Source organism: Condylostylus longicornis, unplaced genomic scaffold (assembly GCF_029603195.1).
Source record: "Condylostylus longicornis isolate FDR11 unplaced genomic scaffold, ASM2960319v2 ptg000039l, whole genome shotgun sequence".
Classification (NCBI taxonomy): Eukaryota; Metazoa; Arthropoda; class Insecta; order Diptera; family Dolichopodidae; genus Condylostylus; species Condylostylus longicornis.
This window is the reverse complement of record NW_026578008.1, coordinates 282,661-295,984: the sequence shown is the minus strand read 5'-3', so window position 1 is coordinate 295,984 and position 13,324 is coordinate 282,661. Positions and strand designations below refer to the sequence as shown.

Sequence of the window (13,324 nt, the reverse complement as noted above, 5' to 3'; positions counted from 1 at the left end):
ATAAAATTAAAAAATTAAATAGTGAAATAATTTTAATTCTAATTTTTATTATAGTTGAAGATTGTGTTGGAAAAACAATTAAAAAAAAATTTTTTCTTTGAATTTATAAGCAAAAAAATTGAATTTTTTTTAGTGCTATTTTACTACATACACACATACAAAATTCGTTTGTGAATTTTTTTTTTTTCCTTTTTGTGAATTTTTACACAATTAAGTGACAGGCAGACCAACAGGCAAGTAAGTTACTTTCAAAGAAAGTTAACACTTTTATTGCCTTCATTATACTTATAGGATTAAACAAAAAAAAAAAATTATAAAAAAATTTTTGGTTTTCTTATGCGGCTTGTTATTTGTTAAAATAACAAGATTTTACAAAAGAAAACGGGAAAAAAAAATAATTAACAAAAAAATTATTAAAAAAATAAGAAAAATTTCATTGGAATTTTCTGGACATTAAAAAAAAAAAAAAAAAAACAAATTAATAAAAATTAATATAAAAATTTCATTATTTTCTTCAGAATTTTAACAAATAAGTATTTTATATTTAAAAGGAACAATTTTGTTAAGAATACAAGCATAGTATAAACCTCTGTACCTACACACATTGTAATTAAAATAATATTTTTTTGTTAATATAACAAAAGTATTTATCATATATTGAGAATTTACTGTATAGCACAGCTAAATGTATGAATGTGTAGCACTTCTTCATACCTAAGAATAATATTAAAATTTCGAATAATTAAATAATTATAAAAAGTAAGTTTATATTTTAATTTTAATTTTATTAAAAGAAAATAATTTTTAATTTTATTACCACAGCTATTTCTGAATTACTCAAGTTTATATGTATTAGGTTTTGGTTGCTAGATCTACATGTCCCAACCCTCATGTGAACCAGCCCGAGTTCTTTATAAATCGGTTTAGGTCCCTGGAATATACATTCGCCAGATTCATAATTCGCAAAAATGTCCATTATTCGCAAGTAGCTTCCGTCTTTTCCATGCTAAAGCTGGGCATGAGCACTGCAAATAAATTACCGTCTGCTCCTCCTCCTAATTTCAGATTAAGTCTACAATCACGAGACCGTATTAAATTTTATTTCTTTGTTATTTTAGTAAAAAACAATAAATGTAATATTGACTTGAAACTCATGGCTTATTACTTATTAAAATATAACTGAGTTATTTATTCAGAAATTATGTTTGTCAGTATCAATTCTCTAAATTCTGTAAGAATTTTCCGCAAAAGAAAATTTGTTATAGTATATAATTGAATGTATTTGGCTAGGATATATTAAAAATTTCTATAAATAATTCTAAGCTATTAATGAAACCTTCTTTTTTCTATTTCAAAAATTTCAAATAGGCATCCTGTTAAAATTGCAATTTTTACGATAATGGGAAAATTCCGAAAGAATTATATTAATATGAAAGTGTTATAATTCTGACAGTGTGTGTACCCTCTCATATAAAGTGATTTTCAAGTCCTTCATGTAGACTTTAAATTTCAAAGTCTAAGTAATGCATCGATTTCTTAAGAAATTTTTATTCGAAAAATATGATTTTTAATTTTGGCCCTTATACACATATTTTTTTTTTTACATTTTTAGAATTACAACCTCAGTGATTGTTATAATAGGAATTTACATCATTCTTCTTATATAATCTCTAATTAAAAGTTTTATAGTGAGTATTTTACTTGCCATACTTATTACCACACATAGATGAAATTCTACATGTAGAATACAAAAAAGTATTAGAGAAATTTTTTTTTTGAAAAAATACCTTTTGTAAGTAAGTACTAATATAGTAATTTACTATATATAGTAAACTTATATTTAAGTATATAGAAAAATATTTGTACCTTTAGTACAAATTTTTGTGTTTTTATTTTTATTTTTCCGTTTTGTTGTTTGTTCATTTTAGAAAGAAAGAAAAACTGGTTTTAAAAATGTTTGAGTGAAATTCTTTTTTTTTTGTTTGGTTTTCGGATTTGTTGTACCTTTAAATCATCTAATACATTATGTACAAGTGAAGATTTAAAATATATATATAAAAATATATTCTATCTCTATATGTAAGTGATATATAGGTGTACATAAAAATGTTAAATTTTATTTATTAAATACAGACATAAGGTTGTGTAAATAAGTTTATTTTGTATTAGAGAAATATTAAATGCCATAAATGGGTACCTTATCTACCCATATTAATTATGATATTATGAAGGTACTTATGGTACGGGAACTATATACCATTATTTTCTAATAAAATTACTTTAAATTTTCTATTTCCTTTTTTTTTCATTTTAATTTCTAATAAAGTTACTTTCTTTAAATAGGTATATATTTACTCGTAATATTCGCGATTACCTTCATAAATGGAATTTAATCTGTAATTTACCTTATTTTAGAATTAAAAATTGCATTGCAGTTAAAGGTTGAAATTACATTAATGTTATTTTACACTTTTTGTACGCCCTACGTACATTATCGTTTTATTTGTTAAATTGAAATTTGCATATACTTAGGCGTTTGGAATATTAATAAACTATGTTATGAGCATTTATAATATACGCTTATAGTGTTTAAAGCATTTAGAATTTTTATAAAAATATTGTAATTCTGTATTAACAAGTACAATAAATAATGGTTACCAACTGCTGTAAAGTGCATTTAGTTTTATACTCAGTGTGGTTTTAAGCCGAATTTCCCTTAACTGATAATTAAACTAGAGGTCTGCGCTACATTTCTGAAATTTCTTTATTACAGATTAAATTTTTTGAACGCACTTTAATACAGCTAGTAATTTCCGAACGATCTATATTTTCAGTGAATGTAGCATGAATTTTCGAACGTACTACGAACGTACTACAAGTTAAAATTATTCTAGAACTGAACTGAAAATTTGGAATATTTAGTATTTAATGTTGAAATATAGAAAAGTTATATACATTGAATTATTTTTGTTTTATAATATTAACAGACATGTTATAAAAATCGGGTATATTTTGCCAAATCAAAAATTGATTAATTTACAAAATGTAATCAATGTAATGCTTTTAAAATAGCACAACCATTTGATAAGCCTCAATTATTACAATGTAGGGGAAATATTTCAAAGATATTTCGAACAAAGAAGATAAATATCTTTAATATTGCCATTATAACGAAACAATGAACAATGACTATATAAAAATTATGAATATAAGCATGTAAGGACTAGACTGCACTATACTATAAATCTTTGAAGAAAATTTTTTTGTACATAAACATTTCAAATATTTAAGTATGTCAAACATAATTATCTATAATAAATTTATATAAAATGCATATAATTTTGTTTACATAGGTATTTCCTGCCTCTTAAAATTAAACAAACAATTAAGGTATTACATATACCTACCTACAACATTATTAAATCAAATAAAATATTAAGAAAATTAAAGAATATCCTGGTAACAACCTTAGATTTATATTCTATGTTAAGATAAATATTTTCTTACTAGATTATTGTAATCTTTTTTGATCCAAAATATACTTATGTATATGTATGTATGTTTATAGTTGATATAAAAAGTCTTATTTAGATATAAAAATGAAAACCTTGGTAAATAATAAAATTTGTTGATAATATTAGAAATTCCATTGTTGAATTACGTTCCTGTGAGGTTTAGAATCCCATTTTATATGCTTCAGTATCAAAAACTTCATATTACAGTATTAACGTAGTCGGTATTTTTTTTAAATATTGCTGCATATATAAGTATTTAAGAATAGCCACTTTTAATTAGGGGTGCAATATAATTGCTCGAACTTGTAAATCTTGCAAGTAATTCCTAAGTTGCTTTCTAATTTTTCATTACTTACATATATTAGGCAATTATTTGAATTCGATTGTATTGAAATAAATTGTATAGGTCTTCTAAGTCCGATTTCATGCCTTCATTTAATTTGCAGTTGCAAATTAATATAAGAACTTCAATTGTCCTAAAAATAAGAAATATATATTAGTGAAGTTAATTCTCGCGATTTTTTTTTTAAATCTTGAAATAAATTGCAATCCTATATTTCTGAAGAGATTTTGTTTAATAGTGTTCTATATAAGTAGAAATATATTTTTGTAAATTGTCCGTTGTAAATGGTGTTATTCGGTTGGATTTTGATACACAAATAATATTTTTTGTTAAATATTTTCTATTAAAATGATAATCACGACTGAAATAAAAAGATTAGGTTAACATTGAATTAATTTTGTTCAAATTATTTAATCTTAAGTGTGAGTTAATGGGTGATTTTCTATTTATAGCAATTATTTTTTTGTATCTTTTTTTATCTACAATATTGTAGATTTTTATATAATTTTCGGTTGAATCAATAATTGAATTCGGAGTTATTGATCTCCCATTTAAGTTGTAGTTTTTAAATATAATTATATGTAAATGTTGGTTTCGATTTCGTTTTAGGTATAGTTGGTATTCGAACGATCCCATTTTTATACAATTTTTCGTATATTTCAACTCGAATATCAGCAATTCAATCTTGTTTTTTAAAGTTGCAATCGATTGCGATTGATCGGTATAAACAAAAAATATCATTTACATCCAAAAATAGTATATAAAAGCATTTCAGGTGAATTCTCAGACCAGTTGGGAAATGCAGTATGAAAAATCAATGCATGTACGTAACACATTCTGAATTCATATAATTTTTGCTATGATATAATAATTTAGAGGTGAATCAGTTTCACGCCTTGAATCGACTTTACGTCGAAAAACTGTAAAGAATCATGTGTGAATTGTCAAAAATTAATATTAAAACATGAAAATTTTATAACAGTTAAAAAAAAATCACTTGTTATAACAAACAAATCACGTTTAAATTTTTATGAACAAATATTTAAAAAAATATTATCTACATACATACATACATTTAATATTATTGTATTAATAAAAAAAATTTGTTTTTTACCGTTGAACTTTTTCTAAATTAACTGAATAATGTATGTAGTATCCCAGCCATAAGCATTAAATATTTTGAAGATTTATTATTGTATTTTGATTTATTTATCAACCTATATATCTATATATGGAATAATTTATGAAATATACTTACACTAAGTGTGTATTTTTAGATATGTTAAAAAAAATATTTTCAGTTATTCATCCCAAAACGTGCTAAGAATTCAAAAATAAATTATAGGAAATATGACCTAAGTACAAATATGGAAAAATGGAAATATGCTAAATGTTGGTGAAGTTTTTTTTTGTTTTTTAAAAGAAATAAATTTAAAAATTCTATTATAATATTGGATTTTTACACAAAAATATTATGTACCAATAAATATTGTACTTGCAAAAATGCAAAATTCCAGTCAATTATATTACGGGTTGTAATTTTATCCTCCATTATATTTAACCACTTAAATTTGCAAAATTACCAAAATTCATTTATTAAATAGTAAAATTAACAATATATAGTTTAATATTATTAATAGAAATAATTTCCTTATTAATTAATAAAGTATTTACTATCGTTATTGGGGCCTTATAGTAGAATTGCTGCTAAAATATATATGTAGAAATTTTATAAAGTATTATACCTTGCAAGTTCAATAACATGACGTATTATTGTGAGTAGCTCTTAAAATTCTAAACTAAAAAAATAAATTTTCAAGATAATTAAATTTAAATGAAAAAATTGTTTAAAAAATATTTTAAATTAAGGATTAAAATTACAATTGATTTGCAAATTTAGAATTTTAGAAATTCTTAAATTTTAAACCTTAAAACAATAGAATTGAAAGTAGAAAAGTCAGCAATCAGCTTCCGTTGTCAATTTGAGTAAAAAATTTGATATTCTCTAGTATTTCAAATACATTTTTCAGTATTAATTAATAGTTTACTTCAATTTCAATTTTCTGCGAAACTCCAAGTAAAATTTCAAGAATTCTTTAAAATTATAAAATCAGACCGATTCTCTAACTAAAATTAACCAGAACCGAGTATTATTGAGTTTTGCTAAGACTCAAATTTCTAAACAAAGATTTATGTACATATTAATTGGGTCAATTCTTTTACATATACGTATTTATGTATTTGATACTTTGAATAACAATTATTTATTTAATGTATTATTAAAAATAATTACTACATTATAAAATTTTCATTTTTTTTAAATTAACTCTTATTTTTTTTTGCTTTTTAATTAAATTATATACATATATGCGTAAGTTTACGTATAACAGTATGTACTTATACCTAGACCTAAAAGATATTTTATCTTCAATCTCAATTTTATCTAAAACCGAAAATGAAAAGAAATTTTCATTTCCCTTTATTTTCATCTAAATATCTTAGTCTTGTTCTAAAAATAGATTTGCAACTTACTAAAGTAAAATTCTTCTATTTACTATTGTATACTATATTTTTAATTACAAAATCACTATATAGAAAATAGATTAATCAAGAATAACACAATAATTGAATTTCATTTTAATTGTAACCTTTATAATATTATAAAAGATACATAAGTCTACAAAAAAAAAAAAAAACAATGAGTGTACATTTTTGTTAATTCTCGCATAATATTAATTGTTCAATCAGAATAGCATAATATGTAGTAAAATGCCAGTAATCGTAAACATTTTAAAATTTGATTCATAATATTTCTATTATATACAGGAATATTTTCTCTAGGTGACCTGGTACCATCTGTTATTTCTTCTGCAATTATTGTTAACAGAAATTTTTCCATTATAAGTAAAGTATTAAAGTATATAGAGAAAAGGAAAATTTTGAATATTGAATTTATTACCAATTTGCAAAAATAAACTTTTTTCAAATTTGTATACTTATGCAAAAGAAGATTTAAGACTTAAGCTAGAATTTTACGTACATGTTTTAATTATTGAAAATTTAAAGTTGATTTAAGCTCTATAAAGATCTGTTTTTAAAATAATATGAGAAATTTAGAAAATTGCAGGAAAGCAACAATTCAAATTCTCAATTATGTATGTATATGCATTAGTGTCCGTTTTTGGCGGAATGTATTAAGCAATAAATTTAAAAAGAAAAAAAAAAAATTTTTTTTTCGATTCTCAGGCCTCAGAATTGGAATTGAACTCTCAAATGAGGTGAAAAATTGGTTCGAAACTAAAATTAAAAAAAAAAAAAGAACAAACTAAGAAGTTTTCAAGTGAGGCGTTCATATAAAATTAAAAATCAAACCTTAACCTTAAATTGAAAACCAAAACATAGGCACATAAAAAATTTAACAAATTTTGAAAATTTTGAAATTTCATTCCAAAAGAACTCGAACCCACCTCCAAGTAGTATATTATATTCTATCTTTCTGTTCAGTTCAATATCCGCAACCATACCTTCCAATATTATTAATTTGTGTCCTGGTTTCAAAAAGTGTTTCTCATTACTTGCAAACATAAAAATATAATAAACATTAAAATGCGATTTTTCTTTAATGTTCGATGTTCAGTGTTTAATGAATTATTGACAAATATTTAACTGTTCGATAATGTAATCGAGCAGTATATATGCCAACGTTTATTCGATATTAGGTTAGATTGGTAGATGCGGCTCTCAGAGGATACCCGTTTTGGTACCACTATAATCCAATATTAAATTAGAACCGTTGTGATACCTTGTCCAATATTAAATTAGAATAAGAGTTAGTTGCACGTCTTAATAAAAAAAATGTTCAATATGCCTGATTATTGATATAGAACTAAATATTACAATGTTATAAGCAATGTAAAAAGAATAATGAAAAATCGAGATTTTTTTTTTATAAATTACTGTGTTAATCATGTTAACAGGTACTGTAGTCATATGTTGTTGTTTTTATACGTAATGCAAAAAAAAAACCAAGTTAAGATGCTATACATCTGTTATTTTGCCCCGACTATTTAGTGTAAAAATTGTAAATAATGTATGTATATTGTATTTTTGTATATATACTAACATTTATACCCATGTATCAATATAAAAACGCGTCATTCAATTCACATACGTATATACAATGTAAGTTTTTACATATTTTAATTTCTAGATTGTTCTTTTGTTTCATTTTTTATGCTCAAGCTATACACATAATATGTGCATATTGTATTTGTGTAACGTTCAACGGTTTGTAGGCAAGTTCATTACAATAATGCCGCGTGTCTCTTATAGATTTACTCATATGCATATGAATGTGTGTATATTTTTTTTTGCTTTAAGATTTTTTTAATGGGGGACCTATGATTTTAGGTTAAATAAAAAGAAAAAATAAAGAAAACTGTAAGTTTTTTGTTTAAGGTGTATTTAAAGAATAAGAATAAGCAAAACGAAAAAATGAGAAGAATGAAAGCAAAAAAACGTTTTAAGAACAACCGCACACAAAAAAAGAAAACAAAAGAAGGTAAAAAAAAGAAATGATTTTTCACGGTTATTTGTACTCTTTTCTTTCCCGATCCCCGAGCAATATACACTTTATTAATTAATACTGTACAGTGTACATATGTATGTACATATATGCATAAATTGTAGTCAAAGTTAATAACTTAATTTCGAGCAACCAAAGTATTTTATAATTAATTGAATTTTGCTAAGAAAAATCTTTGAACTAGTAATTTTGTTTTTCATTAAGAACCCTTTATACTAGTTGAGCATATTAATTGAATCTCAGATCTCAAATAGCAGGTACCTCAAGTGATTTTTTTTTTGGAATTTTTATATTTTCCTTTTTTAATTTTAAACACATTTCTAACAATAGCTATTCTGTTAATTATTTTCTATTAGTTCGTCAGTTGTCCGATTCGTGGGTTTGTTTACAAAAATTTTGTGCTCTCGTTTACATATAGAAAGTTGGAGTTTGCCTAGAGAAACATTTTTATCCATTTCTCTTAGTATAAAAACTTTATTGCTTGGGAATTGCCTTTATTGCTTGGGAAATAAAAATACTTTTCCAATTATACAAAAATAAGCAATGAGCGCTTTCCATTTTATTGCTTACACAAATTCAATAGGATATAAATGAGTTTTTTGATTAATTTTGTTGCTTGAGCCAGTTAAATTTTTAAAATTGGTGATATTTGGGCTTCAGTGAATTTGCTTACAATTTCTGGCTTCTACACAAAATTCGATTAGAAATCTAAAATTTTAAAAGTTAGTAAATACTAAAACAAGAAATTTATTTCCATTAAACTATATCTTCCGTCTCTTACTTGAAAGTTATCGCCTTCCAATTTAGAAAAATCGTCTTTCGAAATTAGAAATTATGTGCATGGTAAAGCACATATTTTAATGTATATACAAAATTTTATTTAATTCATTTCCATTCATACTTATTACATTTATATTTTTTTAGACCCCTTATATAACAACTATTGAATGAAGATGTAAAATATTTACAATAAATAATTAGTTCATATTTTCACATAAGGCCCTAGAGAAGCTCATATGCGCTTGCATATAAAACTATTTTAATAAAATTTTTGGATTTTCTTACACCGTCCTATCTAGAAATCATTAAAACTATATCAATTAATTCAAATACATTATAAATAAATTCTGAAAGACCTCCAATCCGATCTATAAACGATTTTTGATTATTCTAAATTTTACTTCATGTTTTTTTTTCAATTTGTACTTACAATATACCTAGACAGACCTAGGTAATTTATTAATTTTTCTTATTTCTACCTATATATTATCTTAAAGAGTTATTTATGGTTAAAAGGCATTTCAAGAATGATTAATAGTATAGATTTTTTTAAATTGAAATAAAAAAAATCAATAATTTTCCTGCATTAAAATTAAAAAGAAAAACGAAATAAATCTAGCACATTAATGGAAATAAAATTGAAAAAAATAAATGGAAATTAGAATTGAATTTTATTTTTTCATCTTATGCGATTTAGTGAAATTTTGATTAATGAATTCTTGGGAATCATTTTAAGATTTAATTTTTATAGTTTTCAAAAATTTATTTTTTCCATTTTATTACCGCATTTGTTCAAATGAATTATACAAAATATTTTTCAATAAATTGGTTTTCTGTAGAAATATTTGTACCTATTGGATATTTTTAATGATTAATTGTATTTAAAATAGGTTTAATATTTATAAAAAAAAAATTCAATTACTTACACGACCTATTTTAGACATCATTGATAATTTATTTCCTATTTCTAATATTGAATAAACTGAATACAAGAATGAATCCGGTGAGTTTCAGAGAAATATATACGGAAAACTTCTAAACAAAACTGAAGTGAATGCATCTAGTTGGTATTTTTTTGATAATTTTAATTTATTTTTCGAAATTTTTGAATATTAGTTAAAATAATTTGGTGGCTAGAATTTAAAAATTGAGCTATAATTCATTCAAAGTATATAGAAACACAATTTTAAAGGGTATACCATATTATACAAGATCCTATTTATACTATTATCATACAATATCCTATTATATGATACACTGAGTTGCTGAAAAATTTTGTATCAATAATGTATTTTAATTTTTGATTCTTGTACGATGTTATGAATTCTGCATGATATTATCGAGTTCCCCGAAAATTTGTCATGAACAATCTATTTTAATATTTGATCCTTGAAAAGCACCTTTTAGATTAGAATATTATGAAGTGTCCTTCCTGAAATTTCATAAAAAAAAACCAATCTAGAAAAATTTTACATCTTCTTGTTCTTGTAAATAGAATGATGCTTCCTAAAAGTATGCAATTTTCTAAGTCATCTGTTATCGTAATTCAGTCACTTTATGATTTAGATTAAAATTATTTAAAGGAGAATTTGCGAACTTAATTAAAATTATAATAAAAATTGCATTTAATAAAATTATTAGGGTAAATCATTTGATAAATCTTAAAATCTACGATAAAATGTATATATACGATTAAAATACACTATTTAAGGAGGAAATGCTATAAGCATAACTGATTCATTATTTTATTTTTTTAATTATTTAAAATGAGTACCGTACTTAAAGAGCAGATAAATATTAACTAGCTTGTTCACTAAACGGATAATTAAAAATTATAACTGTAAATATATTTTGATTTTAACTCTTTGAATTGAAACAATTGAATGATTTTTATTTATTTATTTTATAAGATTTCTAATCTCACTTTTGAAAATATTATTATTGTACGGTATTTAGAGAGAAAGAGAACAAGAAAAGAATAAAATATAGAAAAACAAAAACAATATGAAACAACAACAGTTTAATAATAAGAATAAGAAAAACAAAATAATTATTTATAAAAGATAAGAGTGCGTTAAAATTGTAACCTCTTAAATAATAAGAAAAGAAAAGCAAAAAAATCAAAAATCATAAAAAAAAATATGAAAATTTTCTCTTTAGTTTTAATTTAAAAAACCGTTATTCATTTTATGTTTTATGCGTTTTCAAATATTTTTTTTTTGTTGTACATTATGGGTATATTTGACATATACAGTAAAATGAAATAATATAGAAAATCTATAGGCCTAATTACGTACATTTGAACTTATCAATCTGCTCAATTTGTTGCCCAATTTCTCATGGATTGGTAAATTGGCTACCGTATATTAAACAATAACAATAAGAATTCTTTGTAGTTTTGATAATTTCGAGTATTTGTCACACAATATATTTATTCGCTCTAGATTTTTTTTCGAATTCACAAAATCTGATGAATTCGCAATATCTGCATATAAAAGACTATTAATAGCTAAAAAATTTATTAATCTACATATATTCAAAATTTATTCCTATAAAAGCTTTGATTAGAAATTTTCCTCAAGAAATATTGAAAAGTAGGTATACTTGAAAATTTTGTTAATAAAATTACCTATTTTTTTTCTTTAATAGATGTAAGCCTCAATCAGTATATACGAGTATGTACGTTTGACAACACAAAATTCTTCCCAAATTGTGAATAAAATGTAAAAGCCAACAACCTTTTTTAAATATTCGGTACAGTTAGTTTTAATGATGCGAACAATATTCTTGAATTTTGGGAAATTCAAATTTTTTGTTTTCTAATTTTTTCTTAGTAACATCCAGGCAATTGATTGTTATAATTCAAATTATTTCAGTAATTTAATTCTTAGAAATCATTTAACTTTCGCTTCAATTTATTATTAATAATTTTTACAAAAATTGTAATGAATTGCTTAATTCCCAACTATTTCAAGCTTTTTCCTCGAAGACATTGCTCTTCTTCATTCCTTAAGTAAACAATATGAATCAAGCTCTCTAGTAGATTAATCTATTATTTTATTAGCTTCCTATATCCCTTCATTAATTTTCCATTTGAAATTTATTTTAAATTTGAATATTTAAGGAAAAAAGCAATTTTATATTCAACAATTTTTTAATAAATCAAATTTGATGCTTAAAAAATTTCAAAATAATGTCAAACATTCGAAAATAAAAACTAGAATTTTCTATTACAAAACAAAAAAAGAAAGTCTAGTACTCCAAAAATTTTTTTTTCGAAACTTTTCTTGTTAAAAAAAATTTATGGTTTTTAATTTTTCTCCGTTGGGGTAAAAAATGGTACCTATATGGTTTAGGATTTTTAAATGCATTTTCCTAGAAATTGCTGTAATTTAAAAATTTAGAAAAAATATTTTCGAAAACTAAACACCGTTTAGCATCTGATGTTACTAAAATTAACCGCCAGGAGTGCATGTTAAAATTATTCCCATATAAATTTTGACATTTCGGGAAAGATTATTGAATGTAGGAGCAAAAATTTTTGTGCTAGCAAAATTAATTGAAGAAATTAATAAAATTAATAAAATTTGAATAAAATAAATAAAATTAAGAAATTTAAAAGCAGGAAAATTAAAGGAAATTGGAAAATTTGGTAATTATCTAGCAAAAAAAAAAATAAAGAAGGAAAATGTTTATGTTATAAAGGAAATTTTAAATAATTGTGGTAAAAGTATGAGCCTCTTATACTAAAATGATGGAATACAAAAGGAGGATGAACCAGCTGGTTATGAGCAAAATGTGATATTAAAATTAAATTCAAAAATAATATAAATTAATGCAACGAAATTCTAATTTCAGTAATTCCATAAAGAAAGAAATTCGTGTTTTTGTAAAAAAGAATCTAAGCCTATAAATTTAAGAAGGTTTTCATTTATGCTATAATAGATTTACAACAATCATCTGAAAGTAGAAGCGTCTAAAATTCTTCGATTTATATAATCATCTAAAATTATAAGGGATTTTATGAATTTTACTTTGATGGTTTTACTAAAAATAAGTGAACAATTTTGAAGAAAATGAAGTCATTTATTGCCAAATTTT

The 13,324-nt window shown here is 23.3% G+C and overlaps 1 protein-coding gene across 1 annotated transcript in view; it reads left to right on the top strand.

The window, feature by feature from the left end:
• The first annotated feature begins 680 nt into the window (after positions 1-680).
• The window catches only part of LOC129609442 (uncharacterized), a 34,476-nt gene continuing 21,832 nt past the window's right edge, over positions 681-13,324 (top strand). The window contains exon 1 of the mRNA XM_055521355.1: positions 681-759. The gene's annotated coding sequence lies outside the window, so the exon portion shown is untranslated. The remainder of the gene's footprint in view (positions 760-13,324) is intronic.